The sequence below is a fragment of the Rhipicephalus microplus genome, chromosome X (genome assembly GCF_043290135.1).
Source record: "Rhipicephalus microplus isolate Deutch F79 chromosome X, USDA_Rmic, whole genome shotgun sequence".
Classification (NCBI taxonomy): domain Eukaryota; kingdom Metazoa; phylum Arthropoda; class Arachnida; order Ixodida; family Ixodidae; genus Rhipicephalus; species Rhipicephalus microplus.
Window position 1 is genome coordinate 243324639 of NC_134710.1, and position 27394 is coordinate 243352032.

Here is a 27394-nt window from a genome sequence, read left to right on the forward strand (position 1 = left end):
AGCTTCGGGTCAGGAACCGGAGCTTCGTGCGTATATTAATTTAGCCTTTCATGATGTCACCCTAAATAGGCCTAAAATACGTGCATCTGTATAATTATGGTTATTATTAACTGCCAGAAAACTCCTGTTGCATGTTCTACAACCGAAGCAGAACAAAATTTATTTAAGCGCTACAATTTTACTTCATAATAAAGGCGCAAACCCAGCCGGCATGCCTGCATGTTGAAGCTTTTCTAGGAAGCGAACGTGCACTGATTTCTAATGATGTCAGGGAAGGGCGGGCATAATCTTGTTACAAATTCATTTTAGGTTTGGTCTACACAGCATGAGCCGTGCATTTGGTCACTGTATCAAACCGTATATTTTGAAGGATACATCATCCTTCTCGACGAGGTCTTATATTCGATGAAACACGATGTTGGCTGAACAACTGTAGTGCTTGTCAGAAATATTCAAAGAACTCAAGCACACACACACGCACACAAAAAGCGTTAACTGCGCCGCACTAGAAAGGAGAAAGCACAGACTGCGCCGGCTGCCATCGGACTGATTTTCGGGAAGCTGTATCGCAAAATAAAGGGGAAACACTGTTAACCGAGAGCGACATACGCTCCTAATATAGTCAGAGGGCAATCAAAACATGCAAGATTATTACAAATATCAAAGAAATGCACGTCGCGACTCTTACGAGCGGCCATCGGCGAGCAGCTTGGGCAGGTGAAGCTTCCATTGAAGATGCGTATGGCACCACCTCTCCTATGTGACGCCAAATGCGTCAGAGGAGCGCCGGACTAAGCCCACTGCCCTCGTCACACTGTAGCTGAGTGGCCTTCTTTATCTCCTTTAATTTTTTAATTTCTTTATTCTTCTTTTTCTTTCTCCCATTTTGTTTCTTTTTTTGTATCTGTTTCTATTTATTCGTTTCTCTATGTTCTCCCTTTTCGCTTTTTCTACATTTTTTCTGTCAACCCTTTCTCTCTCTCTCCTATCTATGATCCCACTTTATTTTTTATATATAATCTAATTCTCTCTATTTTCTATTTTTTTCTGTCTCTCTTTTTCGCGCCTAGGTTTTGCGTTTGACAATCCCACCATAGTTCGGCTTGACTGATTCCCGTGGCGGCTACCCACGCGAGGAGTTTTGCACGACAGAGCCCAAGTTATCGATAGCTTAAAGAGCTTCACTATAAGAGAGCGTGTGCCATTTCGTGATGACGATACTTTTTTTACGACGGATGGCACGTTAGCGCGAGCTTAATCAACTTCCCTGTGACAGTTTGGTCTGCACGCGGCGTTTGTTTTGTTTGCTATTCGCCTTTCAAGGTGTCCACCGTGAGAAAAGAAATTGACCGCACCCGATTAGACGAGGCATCCCTCCCTCGTGGTATATTATGTGGTCTGACTACCCGGTTCCTGTGCTGCCCTTCTCAGCCGTGCCGAGAAGAAAGAGACCAAACACTGTGTTGATTCGAAAGGTGGACACTTGACTCACCGGGCTATGGAACAAAACGAGAGGCCGTGGGCTGCGAAACGAACGGAAAAACGGTAATTTTACGGCTACGTTCAACTGTTGGAGTCTTTGTACTAACTTAAAAAAAGTTTTTTTTATTTCAATCTGTAGATACAGGTGAAGCGCGCGCGTATTTGTTTTAATGTCACTTGCAGTATCTCAAAAATAATTGTGTCCACATTTACGACGTTTAGATGTCCAAAACATAATTTGCCTGGCAATTTTTTTTTCGCCTAAAACGTTGTTTTGCTTGCGTCTTCTTGGCGCATAAATCACGGTTTTTTAATGCCTAAAAACCTAGCCGCTACTTATTACTATAACGCAAAACTAAGATCGGGACACGCATCCCCAAATCTAAAATATGAAAAGAAAAGCAAAAACCTTGTCAAAGACTTGGAACGCTACTTCTAAACGCACGAAATAATAAATGGGCCCACTTTTGTGGCCACATCTTTAGCACCTTTCCAAGACCTGTCCACATATGCGACCAGAGAAAAAGAGAAAACACAAAACAGGGCAAGGTGGCCAGATTCACTGGTATTGAAACATCTGGTGTGCTACCATGCACTATACTAGGAAGGGTAAATAAGCAGTAACAAAAGTTGTTGCGGTGCCACGTCTCAAAACCGTAGAAGGATTATTAGAGACGCCGTAGTGGAGGGCTTCGCAAATGCCTCTAGCATTTTGTCTCCTTATAAATGCGGCCGCCACGGCCGGGATTCGATGCCGCGACCTCCAGCTCAGCACTCGAGCACCATAACCATTAGACCACTGGGCGGATAAATGGAAAGATGAAGTGAATAACGGAGAGAAAAGACAAGGTGGGCGCAAATAAATAGTGCAGAGGTGACTCCCCGAACTTTCCATGCTGTCCACGTACCCGGACGCATGGGCCCCACACGCAAGGAATGCATCTTTTCCTTGCTCGGTTCTTCAATGCATCGTACTACAATTATTCTCCCCAATTGAAGCTGCGTTTTTAGTACATATTTCGCACAGTTTCATTAGGCAGGCAGAAAATAAACCCATGCGAGATATCAGGGGTATATAATTATATTTTATGCATCTGAACATGCTCTAATGTTTAACGGTACAATTTTTTGCCCTATAGGGCAAAAAATATATTTGTATAATTCGGGCTGAAATAGTTGGTCATATCGCTACGAGAAAAAAAAAAAATGGGACGCAGCTTCACTCGAGTGGTGTCACGCCTGAAGGAAGTGCGGAAGCCGGTGGCCTTCCTTCTTTTTCTTTATTGTTCAACTTCTCTTCTTTTTCTCTTTCATTTATATCTTTTGTTTGTTTCAGTTTAAATATGCCAGAATGACAGCCGCCATGAATTATCACCAACTAGCTAAAGTTTCTCTTCGATAGTGTTGTGTCTGGTGATTTACCTTGGTTTTCCTCTATTTCTTTCTCTTTTTCTCTCTGTCTGTCTTTCTTTTTCTTCCGTCATTTTTTCTCTCTCTGATTATCGCTTCTTCTTTCTTTTTCTCTCTCTCTCCAGTTGCTCTCGCTCTCTATGATTGCCTCTCCTTCTTTCTCCTGTCACTCTCTCTTTTTTGTCTCTCGATACATGTTTCGATTTTTTTTCTCCGCCTTTTGATCTTTTTCTGCCTTTCTTCTTTTTCTCTCTCCTTATTTCTCTTTTCTTTTTATATTTCTTTATCTATCTCTGTATTTGTTCTCTCGACCATCCAACTTATCACAACCAGCGCATCCTCTATTTTATCAATGCCAGCTAGATGCGCCCGATCCAGCTGTTCCCCACCCTCTCCTCTGGATCTCTCCTGCTCTCGCCTAACGCCTAGTCTTCGTGAGTGCTTTGTGGTCATGGGGGAGAGAGCCCGTCATGTAGCACCTCACGACAGAAATCATATGAAGTAACTTTTTTGTCCAGTTGCATACAGATTCGTGGGGCAGCGTCTTGCATTCTTCGTGTTCATACCGTCACGCTCGCCCTGTAAACGATATGTTGTTTTGGGATAGCGTGTCGTCGTTCGTGGCGCTACGCTGGCAACCTATGGGGAAGCGTTATTGCAACGTAACTGCATGCGCCGACTTCGAGAGCGCCGTGAAGCAACGGCGGCATTGCTTCGAGCTAGAAAGGAGCCCGAAGGAAGAAATCTTACAGACGTATGATAATGGAGTGGGAAACACGTCTGTCGCATCTCCGGCGGAAACCGCTAGGAAGGACGTGTGACGTGAGCGGCGCGACCCCTTATATAGCGCCGCATCACGACATCAGGACTTTTTCAGTTTTTTTTTTCGTGCAAAGACATACAAATCTGACATACTATTTTGTGTGATTGTATCCGAGCGAATACGTGGCAGAAAACCATTTATATGTTCCCACCAGGCCATCTGAAGAATTTGATAATTGATGATCCATTCAATGCTTGAAATTTACAGGAAGCCTTGCAGTCTATTGTATACCCTAGGCTGACAGGGCTTTATATGGCTTCTCAACAGACGTTAAAGGCTTGTATCATTCTATTTTATGACCATCTGTTTATTGCTGCGGACGAATGCGTGTGCCTGTATGGCAGTACACGTTTTCAAAGTTTGTGTGGAGCATAGAGTTTTCTAAATATGCACTAAAAGAAACTCTGGCGCAAGTGTTTATGGGAGCTGCAACACACGGCATTTCAGCGAGCATGGAAATGATGGGTAGTACACATATTTCTCTAATCTTCGTATTCCAGGCCACGTGTGCGTTCGTGTGGCTTAGAGTTGTTTTCTTGTGAAACGAAAATCAGTAAATGTTCAGTGGTTGCGCTTTAGCAGCTTATTCTTTCAGGCTTACCTTTTCAAATCGGGTCACGAAGTTCAAAAGCGTTTATTCCTTCCTTCGAAACGAAACAGAAACACAGCAATAAACGAAGCCACAAGTGTGATTCTTTGCCCGCAAGTACGAAGACTAAGCAAATTCGTGTACTACCCATCATTTTTATGGTCGCTGAACGATCGCAGCGCCAGAGTCCCCTCTAGTTGATTTTAGGAAACTCTACGGTGTGCAGTACCTGTGCGCAGGTTTTTAGAACTTTCACCATATTACTTCATGAAAAAGTACACTTTATATGGAGGCAAGTCATTCATCGAAAAAGAAGGCATTTGCATTGGGTAATGCATTGCTTCAATTCTCAGCGATATCTTTTCAGCTACAGTTGACAAATCTGTGGCTACACAATCTCGACATCATCATGGTTCAGAGATTTGTTGACGACTGTCACATCCTGTTTGACAACGACTTTGTAATTAACCAGTCATTCGCGTTGGATGTTCTTTCTCGTTTTAAAGATAGCTTTAAGCCCGTAACTATCACGTATGAAACGACTGATGACATAATCAAGTTCCTTGAAATCATTTTTAGTTTTCACTCAGATCAGCTTTGTTGGCACCGTCAATCTCGATGCAACAACAGGTCCTACCAGACAATTTGGCACGCTCCAAATCATTAAAAGATCTATTGTCAACCTTTGTATTCATAATGCTCTAACCAAGTCATGCGAACATGAAGTAGTAGTTAGTTTTGAGCATGACCACCAGTTCGACTGGCTATGTGAAAATCATTTAACCTGTGGCGTAAATCAAGAAAAATTACAAGGGGGGCGAAAATCAGACCATGGTGGCAATGTCGTTTGTTTAAATATGTTTCGTAGTTTTGTTTACATTAGAATTAAATATTATTTCGAAGAAAACTTAAAAAACGAGCGTGCTGTCCGAGCTCGAGTAATTGGATCTTTCTATTCAGTCGTATTTGAACCGGTCGAGTGGTTTCTGCGATTTCCATAGTCTGACACAGATGAGTGGTATTGAACACACAATCTAAAAACTAAGAGAAAGCTGGGCATGCTTTTTGGGAGAGTTCTTATTTGTCCCATATTTCACTCTCTTTTCCAGAGTAAATCACCTCTTGTTGAGGCAGAGTACAGTGATTTCCCCGAACGGGTCAAAGCGCTCCAGCTCAACAGAGTAGCATAACGCTGCCCGAAGCAGAGTAGCATAACCCCCACCAAAAAGAGTAACGTACAGTACACGTCACACAAAAAATAACAGAACTTGAGCCGACATTGGGCTTTTTAATTGTTTATAACAGATCTCCGCGAGCGCTGATTGTAAGGATAGCTAAATGCGAACACTATATACGACAAAAAAAAGCAATTTAAAAAAAAACACACAACTGAGAGTCACTCGAACCTTCAACTTCAAGGCGCTCTACAGATTGCTAGCCCACCACGCCAACCACTACTTCACACTAACAGGTGTCAATTGGGTGTTTATTTGTTTATGTCCTTAGTATTTTGTGACTGGTCTACAATTTCTTGTTTAGACGCATAGATTTGAGTGTCTCTGCGCTTCTCAAAACCAGCCGGACTGTAGCTAACATGTTTACTGTGTTGTTTTTTGTGCTTCGTAAGATTAGATTGTCTATCCTACACGTTTTTTTACAGTAGAAACAGGAAGATTAGTGCAACCAAATATATGAACGTCATTTGCACTGACTCGCTGAGTGGTTAGTCATTTATGCTTATACGACACATCGCGCTTCTGAAGTATACACTAAACAATTTAGCTTTTTTTTTCACCCCCTTGGACATGTTTTCGGTTATTCTTGTTAACGTTCTACGACTAAAGCCACAATACTTCACTGTATCCGTACCGTACGTTAGGTTTACAGCACCATCGCCCGTGTGGGATGGTCGTAGTGAAAACATGAATAACAATATAAGGAGAATGTCACAGCCGACTGCGTTGTGTTTCGTTCACGACCTATTGAATGAGATACTATTCGCTTATTTCAGTGCACATATACCTAAAGCTAAAAACATGGATATTAAAAGTTCCAAGGGCTTCCAGTGCACCGAAATTCACTGGGGCACGCTGGAAACGCTGTTCTTTTGTTAGTAGTCTCTAACGCCTCAACAAACGATTGGAGTTGATTGATTGATTGATTGATTGATTGATTGATTGATTGATTGATTGATTGATATGTGGGGTTTCACGTCTCAAAACTACCCTATGCTTATGAGAGACGCCGTAGGGGAGGTCTCCGGAAATTTCCACCACGTGTGGTTCTTTAACGTACACCCAAATCTGAGCACACGGGCCTACAATATTTCCACCTCCATCGGAAATGCAGCCGCCGCAGCCGGGATTCAATCCCGCGACCTTCGGGTTTCAATTGCAGTACATTTTACTGCATATATGTGTGGTTACTAGGCAGTGCTAATCACTCGCGGTGCGCCGATGCATCTAAAAGTGATCAAGGGCATGAGTATAATCACGTTTTACTCTCTCATGCCTGAAGAGTATACGGTGATTTCATTCTCTCAGAGATCGAAAGAGTAGTAATCTGTTTCACTCTCTTGTTTCATACAGAGTGAAAATGAATTTCAGTTTATCTGATGTTTTGCGTGATGAGAAGAACACCCTGAAGAGTAACTTGGCCTTTTTTACTCCTGCGATACCCTCCACAGTTTTTAGAGTGCAGGTAACGCTAAAAATTAATCACCTTTAAAAGGTGTTCAATGCGCTATACGTAATTGCCAAGTAATTAAAACGTACCATGTTCTAAAGCTGAATCTCAAAGGGGGACACTAGCAAGGGGTGTTCCCCCCCCCCCCCCCCACACTTGAACACAAGGGGGGTACGGGCCCTTCTGCTCCCCCCATGATTTACGGCAACATGTGTTGCTGAAGCCTAGCTCAGAGAGCATCGTCAGATGCCGTCACCTGAGCCAGCCTCAAAGACGAATGCGAGAAAAGTAGCCGTCATACCTTGATTACACAAGATATATACTGGACAATTTTGAAACAGAGAAAAAAACACCAGGCCTGCGCAGAACGCACCGCACAGTCACAGCTAAAGCTGGAAAAGCAGCCTTTCGAAAACCCTTTTAAACACTTTTTGAGCAACTGCTACAAGCGCAATCGTTAATCATCGTAATTTTGCAGCGAAAGCTGTTATGAGATCACAACTCGGGTCTCGCGCACTTGTCCGCCGCCGCCACCACCACCGGTGTCCGTAACCACATCGCGTGAAATTGGGGAAAAAAAACTGTCACTAAAGACACGGTGGGGCTCCAACCCGGGCCCGCTGGGTGCCAGCCCCGTATACCACTGACCTACGCTGGTGCATGTGACTTAATTCTTCCTTAGCCAGGCTTGATGTCGGGAAAGCAATCGCGTTAATACGACTTATAAAGTGTTTTAAAACAGCGAAAGAAAAACCAGTTGTCGCACAATGCTAATAGCGTAACGAGTGGACCATTCAGCGCTCCAGCCCATTATAAAAGATTGTTCTTGTTCCCCTATCAACTGTGGCGCATACTCACTTCAGCCATAATTCCTCATCATCGTCAGCCACTGCATGAACAATTGGCACGAAATTCCTTGCAAGTATTTAGCGGATACTACGCTTCTCAGAACAATGACGAAAAATAGCATGGCGAATGCCAGCCTACTACACTAAAATGTTTTTTATTAATGCCGTAGTGGGCATCCAGCAAGTGTGCTTGCAGCAGTTATACCGAATGAGTGTTCAGAAAAGGCTCTGAAAGGCCGCTCTTCTAGCTTTCGCTGTGACTGTGCTGCGCCCCGCGCAGGCCTGGCGTTTGAGTGTGTGTGTGTGTGTGTGTGTGTGTGCGTGCGTGTGTGTGTCGCGCGCGTGTGTGTGCGTGTTTGTGTGTGTGTGCGTGCGTGTGCGTGTGTGTGCGCGCGTGTGTGTGTGCGTGTTTGTGTGCACGTGTGTGTGTGCGCGCGTGTGTGTGTGCGTGTGCCTGTGTGCGTGCGTGTACGTGTTTGGGCGTGTACGTGTTTGGGCGTGTGCGTGTGCGTGTGTGGGTGTGTATGTGTGTGCGTGCGCGTGCGTGTGTGTGCGCGTGCGTGTGCGTGTGCATGTGCACGTGTGTGTGTGTGTGCGTGCGCGTGTGTGGGTGTGTGCGTGTACGTGTGCGCGTGTGTGCGCGCGTGTGTGTGCGTGTGCGCGTGTGTGTGCGCGTGCTTGTGCGTGCGTGTGCGCGTGTGTGTGCGCGTGCTTGTGCGTGCGTGTGCGCGTGTGTGTGCGCGTGCTTGTGCGTGTGTGTGCGCGTGCATGTGTGTGCGCGTGCGCGTGTGTGTATGCGTGTGCGTGTGTGTGGGCGTGTTCGTGTGCGCATATGTGAGTGCGTGTGTGTGCACGTGCGTGTGCATGTGCACGTGTGTGTGCGTGTGTGTGCGTGTTTGCGTTCACGTGTGTGTGTGCGTGTGTGCGTGCGTGCGTGTGCGCGTACTTGTGTGTGCGTCTGTGCGTGCGCGTGTGTGGGTGTGTGTGCGCGTGTGTGTGTGCGCGTGTGTGCGTGCGTGTGTGTGCGCGTGCGGGTGCGTGTGTGTGTGTTTGTGCGTGTGCGCGTGTTTGCGTGCGTGTGTGCGTGCGTGTGTGTGCATGCATGTGCGTGTGCGTGCGTGTGTGCGCGTGTGTGTGTAGTAGGGAGGCATACATTCACTGTGCTGGCCATCCTTCGTGATTCATCGGATAAATGTAGTGCCCACCGCACGCTTGCAAGGAATTTCGTTCAAATTTTTTTATGCTGTCGCTGACGAGGATGAAGAATTATAGCTGAAGCTTCTGTAATGGTTTTGATCATTCGACGATCCAATCATTACGCAATTCTTGTTGTGTGACGCCTAGTCCTACTTTTGCTGTTGTAAAACGCTTTATTACTCATATTAACACGATTACTTTCCCGTCATCAAGCCTGTCTAGAGCCAGTTTTTTCTAGCAGCGGCACGGCGCTGTGATTGAACGCTGGGTGTCAGGCACTCAGGGTATCGTGGTTCGAATCGCATTGTGTCCGCGGTGTTTTTATTCAGTAGTTTTTAAAAAAAAAATTTTGCGTGGGAGTGGTTACTGACACCGGTGGGGGACAGGTATACGGCGCACGCGACCTTTTTGTGATCTCGTATCAGCTTTCGCTGTAAAAGTGGCGGAACGATCAAAAGTGAAAGTCTTTTTTTTTTTTCCGGCACCACGTAATTTTCTAAGCTTGTGCCACCAGAATAATAGCGAAATTAATTATAATGCCTGCGCTAACTTCACAAGGTCACCTATATGCTCCTTGCAAGAGTAATTCTGTTTATAAGATTCCCATTTCTTGTGGTCGGGCAAGACCGGAAGGTGTAATAACGACATGCTTATAGAGCATAACAATGTTAAAAAATGGATGTGATTGATAGCTTGTGGTACATTGCAAAACATGTGGTTGTCAACCAGTCTGTTTTCAGCACATGTACCGTTGTGGCATCTGTGAACGATAAGTCCACGAGAGAAATTATCGAAGCTGCAAAAAAATTGTTAGATTAGGTCCCGAATGTGTCAGCACTGCCGTCTGTCAAGTTACTAGAGTAGCTTGCAATTTAGAAAAGTTGATTTTTGTACACGCCTGATGGCACCTGTGTGGTATGTAAAAACTATGCACAGGAAATAAACTTTTGTTGGTAGTTTGCGATCTGTGAGTTATCGTCCTTTCCTTGTCTGCGCAATTCAATACTCAAGATCCTGAACGAACAAGTCGAAGTGTCAACCGTTTTGAGAAGTTTAACTTTTTTAGGAAGCAGGGAATATTTTGGTTATCTTAGATACATTCACAGACAGCTTTTCAATATGTGCATTCCCCGACATTTGTTCATCAATAAGTACACAAACAGTCGTTTAACACGCGGTATTATCTGAAGCTCTGAGCTGCCTCGACATTAAAGGTGCATGCAAGGGGGAAGGTCTATGTCTAGGCCCAAAGTAAACGGGGTTTGTTTTCGAAGTGATTCATTTTAACGAATGAATGCATGTGCAGGAAGCTTACTTTATTATTACCTGCTTCGCGTCATTGATTACATTTTTGTGGCGTATCGCAGTCAAAAGAAAGGTTGTGTCGTCCACGTATATGGTTCACACTTTACAGAGGCGTTAATGTTTGCAGTATCATTTATATATAGGTAAAATAAAAGGGGTCCTAGGGTACTACCTTGGGACCTACCTGCTGAAATTGCTTGTAAATTGGAGGTGTGATTGTTGATAACCACCATCTGCTGGCGATACATTAGGCAAGGTTTAATTGGTTTTAGAAAAGCTAATCGGAAACCATAGTGATTGCATTTTTGTGAATGTGTAACATGATTTATGGTATAGAAAGCCTTTGAGTAATCAATAAAAACACCTATTGTGTCTAGTTTGCGTTCAGAAGCACCTAATATGAATTCCATGTGCTCTAAATTTATTCCATATGATCTAACTTAGCAGAGCGCAAACAATATATTGCCCACAATCGCACATGATGTACCAGTTTCTATAGGCATTTTTCGAAATTATGCGGAACAGCTAGTGTATAAGCCCTGAGTATTGACTAGTAGTACGCGGTTAGACTAAACAAAGGCCACGAGCTATTCTTAGGCGCTGTCTCGTTTCGTACGTCCTACCCCGTCAAAAATTAAAATGTTTGAAGTAAATCAAATGGCATACAACACTTCTGCTTGAACACTGGCGGAATATTTGTGCGGTTGCAAAAGAAAAAGACTCGTCCCCAGTGGCGTATACCAATTCTTTCATGAGTGTGTGTGTGTGTGGGGGGGGGGGGGGGGCAAACTCGTCAGCCAGGACACAAAAAGAGAGTACTTCATCGACACAATCGCACTTTGTTGTGATTTTTATTCACGCATCGGCTGTTCAATGGCGTAAAAAAAGGACATGTAGTCAGTTTTAAGCAGCATGCACTAGAAAACTTCTGTATATATGTGTGTGTCTTGTGCCATGAGACACTTTTTATGCATTGCCTCGCGACTTTCCGCACGAATTAAATTATGTTCGTGGCGGCCTCCCCAACAGTGCATATTCACACCATTCAATGATTTTTTGATGACCAAAAGCAGCTCACAAGGAAATGGAATTTTAAATGCTGAGCAATCCCTAGAGAACCAAAGGTGTTTTGAGCGTTTCTATTTGCTTATCTACATATCTGCTTAGCTGCGTCTGGGTACTCTAGTATTTGCCTCATAACTTTAGTACTGAGCAAAATCTGCAATGGGGGGGGGGGGGGGGAAGGGGGGCGACGACGAAGGGGGTTTTGAAACTCTTTCTTTCAGTCATGTGTGTCCCATACCCGTATACCACGGGCGGCGGGTATGCGCCTTAAAGTTTGTATCTACCTAGGAGCAGCGACAACAGACGTCGGTAGTTTAAACGCGAGAACCGTTCAAAAATCTAACATTGGCAGCGTTGGTACATTGAGCGCAAAGAATGAAAATGACGATCCCAGAAGGAATAAAAATCTAGCATTTCGTGGGGCAGTCATGTGGGGCATTCAATACCTTGCCTGTTCACAGAAACAGGCAAGGTATTGAATCTGCTTTGGTAAAGGTACTGTGCAGACATCAGGTCGGTGCAAAGTGATTATTACTATGCTAGCCATCTAAATTTATAAGAAAGAGATAAAAATTCCATATGTACTCCTACTATACAGATGCACGTCATGTGCGGTTAGCATCAGTTGCAGCTTCAGTATCGCACTGCAAGGAGCCTTCAAGGACAATCGTCGCAGCAGAAATTTCGTAAAAAAATTACTGTATTAAAACATTCCCTGATAACATATTCATTTCCTTGCAACAGTATTACTGAGTTATTACTGTGGTGAAAGAAAACATTGTCTCTGTTTGTGTTTCCTCAGCGTGCAGCCGACAGTGACCATTATCAAAAGTGTGGGGGCTCAGCCCCCCCCCCCCCCCAACTTTTCTCTCTTAGTGGGGGGGGGGGGGCTCGTGCCCCCTTGCCGCCCCCCCCCCCCCCCCCGGCTGATACGCCTATGCTTGTCACACTTCCACTAATGCACCACAGCACTGAACGTCGAGCAAGCAGACCGCGGCGGCATCTTTAATTCTCGCGCGGTGCCGGCCGGCGCGGAGGCACGCTTCGTGTCACGTGGGCGCTTCTCGGGCGGAAATGACGTTCCCTTTGCCGGCGGCAGCTTCCCATGGCGCGACCGAGTACCGGAGAGAGGCGCCGCAACCAACCGTGCTGCTCCTGAGCGTGGTCCGACATCGAAGTATACCGTTTGGTTGGTCCACGCTTTGCAGGCCTTCTTTCCGAGTCGTTCGTCGGGCCGACGCGACCACCGCTGAAGCCACCACACTCCAGCCGAGCTCATACATCGTCTGCGCGCCGTTGTTGAAAGCACCGCGCGAGGGGCCTCGCCACCCATAGCCACGCCACAGTCGCCGGCCCACACGGCGGATTTTTTGTTTCACCAGTTCGGGTGTCTACAGACTTCAGCGTCTGAGTTGCGGAGGTGAGTTCCGTGTTATTCTGCAGAAGCCACGACTGTTACTAGTAGAGATCGTGAGCTCTCCGCTCGTAACAGCATGGGACTTCCATTGATCGTCGGCGAAAGCAACCGCATGCCGGCTTGTCAAAAAGAGGGAATGGTGCTTTTGCTTCTCCTTTCAACTCCTGTTCACCGGCAGAAAGCCCGCTCGAGCGAGGTTGAGAAGGAGGTCAGTGCAGCCGTATAGCGGCTCATACATACATCACGGTGGGAAGTTATTGGCAGGTAACAACTCCGGTAGTCCGGGCCTACACGGCTGTCAAGAAGCGGTCATTTCGGTCCCGTCGTTCTGTCAGTGGCCTTCTCTCTCAGACCTCGAGGAGGGCGAGAGCATTGCGAATCCTCCAGGGGAGGGAAAGTGCAATCGGAGAGGTGCGCACGCTGCTAGCAGCCGTTTGGCAGCAGACGATTTTTCGCTTTTGTAAGCGCCCGGCCTCAACGTACCAACGAGCGGTCAGGCGCTACACGGTGCCGTCAAAGGCGGGAAAATCGTTACGCTTGCCGAAAGGAAGCGCACAAATCGAGCTGCCGCTTGTCGATTACCCGAGAGCTTCGCTTGGATTCTCCGCACAGGCGGAACTTTCCATGCATGCCGTGGCGCACGTGCTGCCGGTGATGCGTGAATAGTTATCGCTTTCTGGTATGCGCGACACGGTTAATAAGACGACATAGCGCTGCCCTGTGTTCTCGCAGTAGTCGCGCAGGATACCTATGGTAAGTCTTTTTTCCGACCATGATCAATTATGCCTCTGGAGTAGATCACGAAACTCTGGAGTGTTAGCACTACCGCGGCCTGTTAATTGGCGTCTACCGCGTAGTGCCTCTTGAATAGATTTGAGATTGAGATTTGAGATTTATTTATTTTTCTGTACGTGCAACAGAAAAAACGAAGCAAAAGCAAAAGGCTACATAGCCTGACGGAGGCTTTTGCTCCGAAATACAGTCTGGCAAAATAAAATAAAAACTAAAATTAACATGTCATACACAACTTAGCCGAATTAGAGAACATCATTATATACAGATACAATTTGCAAATTATGATCACACATGTAACCATTACAAATATAAAGAAAAAACAGGACAGTAAATAGTAATGAAATACCTAAAAAACATCGCAATATATACAATAGGTGAGGTAAGGAAAGCATCAGGAGACACATACATTCCTAAAAAACAACAACAAAAGGACACAAATAGTGTACTCTAAGCAATTGGGACACAGAAAGTAATAAATAATCCAAATTTCTGTATTAAGTGTATTCAATACAATTATAAAGAAGAAATTCCTTGAACTTATTTTTGGAAGTTTTCTTATTTAGGTCAAGTACGTCACCCAGTTTGTTGAGGAGACTCGGTATTTGGTAATCAATATGTTGTTGACCATAGGTTGTTCTAGTTTTCGGTGTTCTTATACTATGTGTACGGAGATAGTACTCAGCACATCGAGAAGAATCGTACATGGGGTATAGTTTATTATTTTGGATATACAATAATAACTTATAATAATATATTTGGTTTGCTTGTAATATGAGATATTTAGGGAATAACGGACGTGCGCTAAGACCTTGTGGCATACCGTAATATCCCTCGAATAGTCTTAGTACCCTCTTTTGTAGTGTAAGTAATGTTTTATAGTTTTGAGCCGTCGTTGTTCCCCAACATAAGACACAATAACTTAGCCTGGAATATATCAGTGTATAATATAACGCTTTCTTTAGCCAAAGTGGTAATAACGGACATAGTTTGTACATACATCCAACGCTTCTACTTAGATCTGCTGCCAATTTATTTATATGTTCATTCCAGGAAAGGTCTTCCTGGAACCACACACCCAAGAATTTCTGTACCTTGACTTGTTCTAAAGACTGACCCTCAAAGGAGATACTTAGACTTATATTCCGTGGCTTATTAATGGGTGCAAACAATATATATTTAGTTTTACTCGCGTTTAGCCGCAACTTATTTAGTTTAATCCAGGAAGACAACTTATTTAGATATGTGTTTACAGACTTTTCAAGTTGAGAGATCGATGAACCAGCAAAAAATATTCTCACAGCATGCTCGTTCGTTGTAACCTTAAAGCTGTGTGCGTGCGCTCTGGACTATTCACGATCGAAACATTTACATCGTTTTTTGCTTCGTTGAATGGTCGCTCGCAGGAACAGATATTAAAAAAAAAAGAAAGAAAAACGAGGCTGGGTGATGCAGGTGCTTAGCTTAGTGGACGTAAATTAGGTGCTTTAAGTGTGTACGAGAAAAAAAAAAAGATTTTTTGGTTTTGGCCGTCGCGTTGTCAGATACTTACACGTGAGGCCGTTCATCATTGTGGGCTCATCGTTTATGCCTTACATGCAGGGTCTCGTCGGCAATTTGTGTAATGCACGTCGCCCCTAAAATGTTCCCTCGTACACCGTTGTATCAGCGATGGATCTGGGCGCCCGCACACGCACTATACAGGGAGCTGAAAATTAGTGTTGCGATCTCTTTTCTCTGGCGGGATATTTCAGTTACTTTCTTCGTGCAGCTTGCATATGCAGCTCTTCCGGGACCGACATAGATCAGTCAGCGCCAGCTGTTCATTCTCACAGCATGCTCGTGCGTATGTGCTCATCATTGACGTCACAACAGCGATGACACGATCCAGAGCACATTTGGCTGCCAGCCGCTATCTTTTTTTTATGTATATTTGGTCTGCAAGCAACGTCGCGCAATGCCGTCTGTCATTTATTTTGTATTTCCGTGTACCCGACCGTGCAGAGCGATCCAACCTTTAGAGGAGAACACGTTAGTTCGCGGCTGGTGGTGCACGTAGCGTTAAGTGCTGACGAAATTTCGAAATGCGGCTCGTGACAGTTCGCGTTTTCGCACTGTAAATCAACTGATACCAACTCGGCCTTTCGCTTCTGTATATAAACTGACGTTTCATGGTAGCAAAGACTAGCTTTGAGTGGTCGCTGCATCGGACTTCGATAGTCGCATTTGTTATCGCAAGTGGCCGGTTGCAGCGATCAGTACGTGAAAAATATGACGGGCTTAGCGGTGATGCATAAAAAAAGAATCATACACGCTTGCTGGAAAACGGACGAGCAGCAGGCCGAGTGGCAGCCAGATGTATGGCACCGCGAAATACGGCAGCGCTTTCCGACGGTTTCATTCTCACAGCTGGGCGCGTGCCGCCCTTGCGATTCTATGCGTATGCACAAATCTTGGCGCCGCACCGGCCACGTTCGAGCTCGCGTGTTCCCACTCAAAGTGGACCGTGCTGTACATATATGCTGCGTAGTGTAGTACTTTGCGTGCATCTTTGCCTCCGCCTGTTCTCCACTGTCAGGCCGATGACTGATTTGAAACCGAAACTTGATACGTGTGTGGCTTTGGTCATATGGATGTCTATTAGCAGCACGAACGTATTAGCGAGTCCGCACGCAGCCTTTTTAAATGCGTGTACGAAGGCGCTCTTGTAGCGGTACATTGCAGGCTGTGATTTGAGAAAGCACGCGCGGAATGCTTGTAGCTGTACACCTTCGGATTGCCCTTATCGATGATTAGAGGGTGAACCTGACAATGTACAGCCGCGGCCACGCTGCCTTGCTCGGCGGTGAGACACCTTGCGGCCGTAGCGGGTTGTGACGTCACGTGCGCAGGGCCTTACAGACATGCAGGTATGCTCTGCACGGTGGAAGGTGTGCTATAGTTTAGCCGAAGATTTGCCCTCCCTCGGGCCGCTTTCGTCTCATCATAAGACGGAGTGCGCTTCGAAACGCGCCTGCATCAAGGATGCACGCTTTGTGGCTGTTTTGAGGCGTGCGATTATATGAAGCTATGATAGTGGCAACAGCTGCGTAAAAAAACGTTAGGCCTGCGCGGAACGCGCAGCACAGTCACAGCGAAAGCTAGAAAAGCGGCCTTTCAGAGCCTTTTATAAACACTCTTGAGGTAACTGCTACAAGCACATTTGCTGGGTACCCACTATGCCATAAATAATAATAATTTTTGTGTAGTAGGCCAGCATTCACTATGCTATCCTTCGTCATTCTTCAAAGAAGGGTGGTATCCGCTACACACTTGCTAGGGATTTTGTGCAGGTTTTTTTTTATGCAGTGGCTGACGACAATGAAGAAATATGCGTGAAGTGGATGTGCGCCACAGTTAATACGGTTGGAGCATTGGACGACCCACTCTTCACGCAATTCGCATTGTGTGACGCCTGGTTGTTGTTCCTTTGATGTTCTAAAGCGTTTTATTACTCATATTAGCGCGCTTCCTTTCCCGACATAAAGTCTGCCTTAGGTTAGTTAATAATTTATTTTGGCTCAGTGGTAGAATACTGGGCTGGCACGCAGTGGACCCGGTTTAGAATCCCATTGTGTCCTTAATGTTATTTATTTACGAAGTTTTCTTATTTCTTGTTATACTGGTGACGGACACTGGCGGCGACGGCGCACAACTACTGCGCCGTGCGTGAACCATGTTCTGATATCATACCTCTCGCTGTAAAAAAAAAAAAAAATCTAGACGGCTACAAAATCAAAACGGCCATAAAGAGTGCGTCGTTTAAGCCGGTGTACATGTGTTGTGAAAGGCAAAAGCCTTAAAATAGGTCCTCATATCGAAACGTCTGCCAGCCTGTCTGAGGAACTTCCACTGTTCATCCTTGCTGATGATCCCATCAGTGTAGACTGTAATTTCGGTGTTCCTACCTAGTTATGTGTCGAGGAACGGGGATGAGATTTTATTATATAAAGCGTCGGCCTCGTCGTTTTCACGTGTGCTCTTTCCGTTCTAAAAGTCAAATTTGAAAAAAAAAAAAAAAGTGCGTAGCGCGATTCTAGACCTGATAGGCGGCTTCGAACTTAGTTCGGACATATTCTGTCTCCCGAAGAAAGCTTTTGCAGGCTGTCGAAGAGCAGTGTTATTTAACAATAGTTTCACAAGCCGCGAACAGCGGGGGTGAGAGATGCAGCCAAGGTTGCATCGGAAGCGCGGCACTTGCCTAGCCGGCTTGTGCCTTCCCATAGCCTTGGCGGGAGGCGCCCACGGATGGCTTTAGCTCTTGCTCTATTTTTAGCTGCTTTTTTCTTCCCTGCAGTCTCTCGCGTACTAGAGCGAGTGAATCTCTGTTATTTCTAAACCCAATATGGCGCAATAGTGAAAGCACGCATGCGCAGAAAGTGAAAAAGAAAAAAGTGCGTACTACTGCTTTATTTTGCTCAAATTTTGCTTTGTGGTTGAATTGCACAGTCTTGTTCATGTATTAAACAAAAGATGAAGTATATGCAATATTCTTTCCTCTGTGCTTCTCGTGATGTCGACATCGCTTGGTCCGGAAGAAAATGATAAAAGTGACCCCCCCCCCCCCCCCCCCGTTTAATATTTCGTTTTTACTCTTACACTTCAGGCGAAACTTTCAGATGAACTCTTTTTTTGAACGCCATCAAGTTTGTTTAATACCATCATTTTAAAACATCGATACTGGGCGCATAAATGCAAAATGGGTAGAAAGTGCTGTGCTACCGTCTGTGTTCCCGACTATCACCGTCTCCTGATTGATGTTGCTATCGCGAAAAAAAAATCTGAAAAATAAAATAAAGTTCAGCAGCCTTTGTTAAGTATGGCAAGGTACCGTACATTGTTAAAAAAATCAAAATGAACTCTCCAAGGGAAGCTTGATGTTCATGTGTTAGCCATTGCACACGAACACCGATCCACCCGCGTTGTGGCATCCTCCCATTGAATTGGGAGCTGTGCTGAGGATTTGTTATTCCTCTAGGTTTCAGCCGCCTCATGGAGACATGCTGTAGCAACATTGTGAAGTAAAAAAGAAAAAAAAACTTGAAGACGCATAATGTGCGTTTTGACTGCTTTTTGCGTGTAAGTTCAGGAATTGATGCTCGTACTTCGACTGATACATCCCCCACTGCAGGCCATCGATCGCTAGTTCCTGCTCGTGTGGATCTATGGGGCAGAAATTAGTGCTTTGTGGTACAAGGCCTTCGTGTTGAATGTGCGCAGTTCGAATGCAGTCACTGGGAGGACGTAAGCGAAATGTGCATTGTGTCGCCGTTTGCGCTTCTATGTCTGCGCTAGCCATGCGCTACTGAATATGAAGCCATGCTGTAAACTTGGCTTTGTCGTGGACAGTGTTAGTGGCGTGCACGGCTGTTCCGAAGGTTTCACGCCTGTAACGTCCAGCCTTTCACAGAAAGAGGCGTGCAGGCAGTCTTGATATTTTCCGTTTACACACTTCAACGTCTGTCTTGATTTTTATTTTGAAGCTCGAATCAAACGCGTTAAACTAAGGCATGATTTTCGCCCGTCAATTGCTGGAGCAGCTTGAGTTAATTTTGTTGAAGTTTAGCACAGGAAGACCAACTTTCATGACGACTCTGGAAAGCGGAATTGCGAATTAGCTTGCCACACTGTTTTTTGACCGAGAGTCAGAAACAAGCGATCTTTATTTCTAGTGTTTTTGCCTAATCGAAACAACTGTAGACATTCGTAAGACGGAACCACAAAGGTACGTCGCAGTGCGGCGACTTTGATGCATTAAAACGTCTGTAGAGCGGACAAGTGTTGAAGCGTGAACTTAGTTTACACGAAACTGAGCTCCTTGCCAAGGTCCTGCTCGCGAATCACTGGTTTCTCTTCCCTCATAGCGGTGTGTGATACTTCAAATATGTCCGCAGTGTAATTGTCTTAAAAAGGCAGCTTGAGAAATTGCGTAATCTTTTCTTTGCTTGCTGCGCTTTCAAGTGGTAATATTATCGATACTTAATTTCTCATGTTTTGAGGTTTCACAGAAGTAACAAAAATATTCTGATGGCCTAAATTATAAATGTACTTACTCCAGTCGTGAATTTGTAATATCTATACGCTTGAATGCAGCAACTACGGTGCTGTGTAAACTGTTCAAAGCAATTTTTCTCTTTTCCCGATAGGAGTTCGCGCGATAAAAAAAAAGAAAAATGAATGAAAGAAAAAATATGTGTGTATGTGCATTCTACGTCCACATAGTTATCATACGCACAACTTCCAGTATACGGTGAACAAAAAAATGGGGGGGGGGGGGGGGCTTATGCGCTCTTAGGGCACCTGTTCATTTCGCCAGCGATATGGTATTGCTGGCGTAGTGAAACACGTGGAATTGAAAGCGGCAGATGTTCAAAATCCTGCGTGTGGGCGTCCTCCTGCCGGAAACACCACCGACGAATATTTCATCAACGCAGCTCTGTGCCGCCGCGTACGAACGGCGCGATTCGGATGCAAAGAAAGAAAGAAAGAAAGAAAGATAGAAAGACACTTCGGTGTTGCGGCATTCAACAGCTTGACGTGGCGACGAATCGGATGACTGTAAACCTGTATGCTCGTGTTCTGTGCCACCACGAAAGAAAGAAAGGAAGAAAGGAAGAAAGAAAGAACGAAAGAAAAGAAAAGAAGAAAGGAAGAAAGAAAGACAGACAGACTCTTGGGTGTTGCGGCATACAACAGCTTGACGTGGCGACGGATCGGATGACGGTAAACCTGTATGCAGTGTTCTGTGCCACCGCCAGACGCATGGATGGACGCGGCGTCAGCAGCAGCGAACAAAAAGAAAGAAAAGGAAGAGACCACAATGTGACTAAGACGCGCTCTGCCTCCTTCAAAGCTTGCATTACCAAACACCGACAGAAAGTTGAGCTAGTTGCCAGGGGATTATGATGAAAGAAAGTACAAGACATAAGGGCACGTACCCTACACACGAGAAGAGAACAACACAACAAGCGTCGTATCACTCTCCCACTGCACATTTAAAGGCTGCCCAAATAATCGCGCTTTTTTTTTGTGGGGACTACATTGTGTTTTGTGTATATGCATTGCCACATAATTGATAAAATAGTTACCGTAGGAATGCTTAGTTTTCACGTCGAATATTCGTGTTACCCGAACGCGCGTTTGTTCTCTCTTTCGAGGTGTCCTTTTTGCGTGTGGTTCAGTCGCCGGGCTGCGCTCTGCGGCGGCACTGTTTCCGCTCGGCTTTTCTCAGAGGCAGTCTTGAACGAAGTGAAAAAATAAATTTGTTCGCCCAATCTGTCCGCTGACGCATGTTAGCTGTCACGGAGCGGTGCAGCAGATGTGCTCCAGAACATGCGATGCAAGTCAAGGCTGCATCGCAGCCAACTGGCTTCCCAGTATAACAAACGTTTGTATGCGATCTGGACAGCTCTGTGCTCCGGCTTTTAAAATGTGGAATCCGGTATACGGAGTGAGAGGTCGCACATGGCGGGAGAAAGTGGGATATGGAGGGCAGAGAGCGAGGATTGCTGCGGATGACTGGCCTCGTTAACTGCCTTACACATGCATCGTGCGCGGAGAGCGGGGGTTGAAAAGCAGCAGCAGCAGATTCACGGGCAAATATTTTTTCCGATCCCTGTAGATATGATACAGAGATAGCAACGCGCTTGTAAAAGATGGGTCACACGTTACCATTGATTTCGAGCATCCTAAGAGTGATAAGTCGGTAACGACAGAGTGTTATCTTTGGAACTAAGAATAGAATCACTTGCCCCTTCCTTTACTTGTAGCTCCTGTCACCACCCTCACTGTAAAAGAACAACAGCAACAACAAAAAAAAAGCCTGGGGGCTGTAGAAAAGTACACAGACCCTGCTTAAATAAATGAAAATGAAATAACTATCAGCTCAAGCGCACGAATAAACAGAAAGGAAGAGAGGACAAGCTCTTCCTTTCTGTTTATTCGTGCGCTTGAACTGACAGTTATACCATGCAAATCCAACCAGCCCAACTTTCGATTCTGAAAATGAAATAAAACACTGTGAGATTGAATACGGGTGAAATTGTATGTCGAATTCTGGGTATAATGCAACGACTTAAAAAAAAAAGTTGTGAAATAACTGGTGATGGCTAATAACACCGAGGTGGACGATTGAAACGATAATCGCAAGGGAGAAATACCCGGGCGAAACGCCCGCCGCATTGGTGTAGCGGTATAGTGTGCTCGGCTACTGATCCGAAGGTCGTCGGTTTGATTCTGGCTGTGGCGGTTACATTTCGATGGAGGCGAAACGGTAGAGTCCCGTGTGCTGTGCGATATTCGTGCACGTTAAAGAACACCAGGTGGTCCAAATTTCCGCAGCGCTTCGTTGCGGCGTGTTTCATAATCATATGGTGCTGTTGGGTCGTTGAAGCCCAGATATTACTGTTGTACACGGTCGAAACATAATCTGAGAAATATACTGGATGCGTTGTATAACTTGTATATTGCAGCGATTACAGATTATTTAATAAAAGATATTTGTAGTGGTGAAAATAATAAAATATATTTTAATAAAACGTTTATGTAGTGGATCATAACCGTATTGGTCACGGAAAAACAAAACGGTTACAGTTTTTTAACGTGTTGAAAGCAGAGTCGAAATGTACCCCTCAAGAAAAACTGGAGGCTTTTGTGTATGCGTGCGTGCGTGCGTAATTATTCAATGACAGGGTATTTACGGCACGATGATATTTTTAGCTCGTCAAGGTTCGCAGTGGTGGATAAAAGAACACCGTAAAGAATCCCTTGTTGACCGAATTTTGACTCGTTTCACCGGCTCTGCAGTGGCCTGGTCACCACGGGCATCAGAAAATGCTTGGTTCTTTTGAAGGTTATTCACATTCGCTTACTGTTGCTATTGTTTATTATTTTTTTATTGTGGAATTTGGTTCTCTGTGTTGCGAATGCGTGGCGCTTCGTGTGGCTCCGTCTTCGTTGATTGGTTCATGAAGTTTAACGTCCCAAAGTGACTCAGGCGATGAGAGACGCCATGGTTGACGGCTCGCGATCATTTCGATCGTATAGGGCTTCCTCAACATGTCCTGACGTCGCACAGTATACACGGGCATCTAGAATTTAACCCGCATCGAAGCGACCTCGACGGCCGTGATTTAACCAGCGTCTTATTCAGGTCAGCGGCCGAGCAGCGTAACCACCGAGTCGTCAAGGCGGGTCACGAGGCCCGTCAGCGCGTTTTATCTGAAGTGCGACAGAACTTCCAGTAATCCACTGATTCCTTACGGTGTAACCTTCAATGTCATCGAAATGACGAATGATTGACAAACCGCAGTTTGGCAATCGTATCTCTGACACTGACATTCCGTTGCTCACTGACATTCCGTTGAATGTTACATGAAATACCCATGTTGCAGAGTTACACAAGAATGTATACGGTGACATGGGGACCTCAATGCAAGTATACGTTGACGAAAGCGCCTTTGAAATAATCATAACCGAGGCACTGCCCGCAAGTTTTCTTGCCTCGCTGCGACGCATTGCTGTGGTATGCGCATACCTGTACAAAAAAATGAAATGTGTTGAGCTCGAAAGGCGCCAAGAAGAAAAAATAAAACGTACGGCCACTTTCTTGCCGATCGAGACCAATATTTACGGAGGAGCTTCATGCTTGGCGCCCCGCCGAGTTGGTCTATAGTGGCTAAGGTACTCGGCTGCTGACCCGCCGGTCGCGGGATCGAATCCCGGCTGCGGCGGCTGCATTTGCGATGGAGGCGGAAAGGTTGTAGGCCCGTGTGCTCAGAATTAGGTGTCCGTTCAAGAACTCCAGGTGGTTGAACTTTACGGAGCCCTCCACTACGGCTTCTTTCATAATCATACGGTCGTTTCGGGACGTTAAACCTCACAAATAAACAGATTCATGTTTGTATTATTAACATAATAAACGTGTACGTACTATACTTGATCATGCCGACCGTGCTTAGTTCGACAAGCGTGCCTCGACAGTGGCAGTGACGCACCTACAGCGTGAGTGCCGAAGCATGTTTGCGTCATCTGCACCGTTGAGAAACTATATGTTTAGTGTTTGAAAGAGGCATTTGCTTCTAAAGCCGATGACATACCGCTATTCCACTGATCCGAACAACGCCGCCCAACACGCAGAAGCATGCTCGATCTAAACGCGAGCGGGACACGACCCAAATGCGAACTATGCTGCAGATATGCTATATATGCACAGGTGTTACAAATTACCTGCCGATATTCGGCGCTGAAAAATTTCTCTTTCGCGCCCGGTGCATGTAATGAAAAGAAAGTACAGTAAGTGTGCTACATAACGTTAGACCTTGCTTGCCGCGTGGACTTTTTTCTAATTTACCTTTTTTTTTTCTTCAGTATTATCCATACAAGCGCTGTGGTAACGGGAGAGTTTCCTGGAATTTAACTATCCTAATCGTGTATTTTCTCTTTCAAATGCATGCAGCTTTGAAATTTGTACAGTCGTGCTCAATAAATAAAAGCGATAAAAAATAAATGACACTTCCATGAAATTACCTCCCACTACCGACACAACAGAAGCCGATACCCTTTACCCCATTCAAAACTAGAACGCGCGCAAGAAGTAGCCTTTAGAATGTTACAAACGAGATCGTACCCATCACGGGGCCGACTCAGCCATTATAACTCAGACATAAATTCACAGTGCCCAAATTGCACAGAAGTGTACTGTTCACTCGCGCACATGCTCTGGCAATGTCCCGCGTTACCTCAGGGACCTCTCACCAGTGAGTCCGACTGGGAGGAGGCACTCAGGAGCCCCAATCTCCGAAACCAACTTAAGGCAGTCCAGAGGGCCCAAGAACTGGCGGAACGCCACCACGTTCCCGCCCCGACTCGGGCGTCGCCTACGGTAGCGGCTGCTAGGATGTCCCACGTGGGCACCCTGGTGGCTTAAACTCCTCAGGACCATATATTAAAGTTCTTGACTGACTGACACGTGAGCTGAAACCCGCTGGCTGTGATTAAAGTGACCACAGCCAGCGACACCGACAAAGGTCAAATAGGTTCAGAAAATTCCGCAAACTGAGAGACTTTAATTGACCAATTTTCTTCTATATAGGTGCCACTTTGCAGTGTTGGCGCCGTTTTGAATACAGCGTGTCGCAACTCATACTGAGCGCGACTGCGGTGTAAGCACGTCCGAATCATTGGGTAGTTGTAATTATGGAACATTGATGGAACCGTAGTTTCACTGTATTTGGCATGCATTAGAAAGCTTAATACAGCAGTTTTATTGCGCCCATTGCAGCTTTTGTGTATGTCACGTCAATTAGCATTTGCAGGGGTAGATTTTAAGCATGTGTCTAGATCGCGATTCCGGGCCTCATGCACTCAACTAAGTCGAGAATATACGTGTAGTTGGCTAAAGTTTTAGAAGTCCGTGACATTTTCTCCTCAAAGGCGGATGCTCACATGCCTGCACCAATGGGCACGCACAACGTACTGACGTCATGAGGCGGATGGCTGGTAACCTCGCCTTCGGAGAACATTGCCCATGCAGTGGAAGAGCGGTATGCGTTTATTTGATCGCGGAGGGGGATCGGCTGCCGCTATTCGGTCATCTGTGTGAGTCCTCATCTGACTTCTTTACGACTGAAGTTATAGGAATAAATTCTGAAAAAAAAAAGCATGTTTACGCACACGTCGTGGCTGAGCGTCACCTCTTTCTTGAATTTCAGGAAAGCGTTGAAGGCGTACGGTCCTAGCATTCGGGTGAGAGAAATAAAGCGGGTCTTTGCATTTTAATTACGCTGATTTTCATAGCGCCGCAACACACGTCTGATAGAACCTGTGCGATCTGTATTCCAGGCCAGAAAAAAAGTTCAGAAGGTGTAGGCTTCAAATGACAAACCGTTGGAACAGGGAAAATCGCTGGACCCGCAGTTTTGTCAAGTGGAATTACCGTCGTCAAGGCCTCGCCCGCTCTATTGAAAACCCAAAAGTGCAATAGGAGATGAGCAAGCTTGGACCAAAAGAAGAGTAAAGAACGAAGGAGGGGGACATCGATGACAGAGATGATGTCTTGACAAAAGGGGATCGGTGTTTTGATGTATAGTAAGGAAGGAACAGGAACGGAAAAACGAGTACAAAATATTGAACGTTGGTTTTGGCCTCTTTGATGGGAAGCTGGGGGGGGGGGGGGGTAGGGAAAAAACATGGCGTACGGCCATTATTCCTCTAGGGTTTTTGGCGAATGGCGCAGTTGTCGCTTTCGCTTCAACAATTTTTCGTCAGTGACATCTGCGATGTAACTTGGAGAAGAGGAAACGCATTGAGAACGTTTTCTTAAGTGCGGATCACTTTAAAGGCCATGCTATCGTGTGATGTAGCCGTCTCTTGGTGTAACGCTGGTAAAACCACATGTATCATAGCATATCGAGCGTGCGTCCGCGCCGACGAGGAGTTTTTTTTTTTTTTTCTTGTCCTTCAAGCGCCTTGATGGCATTGACCTAAGCAGAACTACGTCTAGCATAGCCTAGTGTAGCGTACTGAGTGCTCGCCAAAGAGAGCTATTCTTCCTCTTGCTCTTCGAGCGCATTGATGACGGGATAAAGTTTGGGAATTACCGCTATATTTCTAGGGAAACATGAAAACATAGACGCGTTTAAAAATTGAAAGGGGAATCAAGCGAGGAATAGAAAGAGAGAAACAGAAAAGAAATAGAAATGGAAGAAAAAAAAAACGGCAAAAGAACTGAACAAAGAGAGAGAAAGAGGAGTAAACAAAGAGAAAACCGAAGATAAACGCGGACAGCTCTACAGCTCCGCACCAATAATTGTTTTCTTTTTTTAACATATCCTTCACAATATTTTGCAGCATCCGCGTTACGATCCTTCACCGATTCTAGGGTTCATCTTCCCCTGAACGTCTGTCTTGTTTGGAGTATGCGTTATATCCGTACGATTCAATCTAGTAATAATTATAATTTCTAGAGTGTCAAGCCCCCAAATCGCGATATGATTATGAGGGAGGCCGTAGTGGAGGGCTTTGGAAATTTCGACCACCTGGGACTCTTTAACGTGCATCTGAGTACATGGGCGTGCAGCATTTCGCCTCCGTCGAAATGCAGCTACCGCGGCCGGGATTTGATCCGGCGACCTTCTGGTCTATAGCAGTCGAGCACCACAACTACTTGACCACCGTGGCTGTTGATATAATGTAGTGAATATTCTTATTTTCACGTAGAGCAGATAATTTTTGTTCAGATTTTCACCTTTACATTGATGTCATTTTTTTTTCGGTTAGTATAGCGTAACCGTTTGTGTTTCGTATATTGAGTGAATTCCGGCTGTGCCGATCTCTGTCTCTGTGTGTGTGTGTGTGTGTCTTTTACATTCAGGACTTGCAGTGTGTGTACAAAAAGAAAACAAAGCCATTCATTGATTTTTTTTCTCATCAATGAAGCGTACATATATTGTACTACTTCGTCCACTGCTACTCCAAGCGAATTCACTAACAGTGTCAGGCTAAATGAATTCAAGACAATGAACGCGAAAGTCGTGCCATTGTAAAGCTTTTCAAAATTTCTTTCAGCAGAACAATGCATTGAGTTTTTTTTTCTTGTCCTGCTATCCAATTCATTTTTTCACAGCTTCACAAATTGTGAGAGGTTTCGCAACGTCTGCGATATTGTTATTTGAGTTGTGTTATTTAGTTAATACATAACAAAATGTTATGTTTGTTATAGCATAACAAACTTTGATATTGAT

General features: G+C 45.2%; 1 protein-coding gene and 1 long non-coding RNA gene across 4 annotated transcripts in view; one reads left to right on the forward strand and one right to left on the reverse strand.

Annotated features, from left to right (window-relative positions):
* LOC142776040 (uncharacterized) overlaps positions 1-27394 on the reverse strand; it is a 204974-nt gene that overhangs the window by 24437 nt on the left and 153143 nt on the right. The gene's annotated exons all lie outside the window — the stretch shown is intronic.
* Baldspot (elongation of very long chain fatty acids protein baldspot) overlaps positions 12508-27394 on the forward strand; it is a 148425-nt gene continuing 133538 nt past the window's right edge. For all 3 annotated transcript variants that reach the window (XM_037414176.2, XM_037414178.2, XM_075878878.1), the window contains exon 1: positions 12508-12824. The gene's annotated coding sequence lies outside the window, so the exon portion shown is untranslated. The remainder of the gene's footprint in view (positions 12825-27394) is intronic.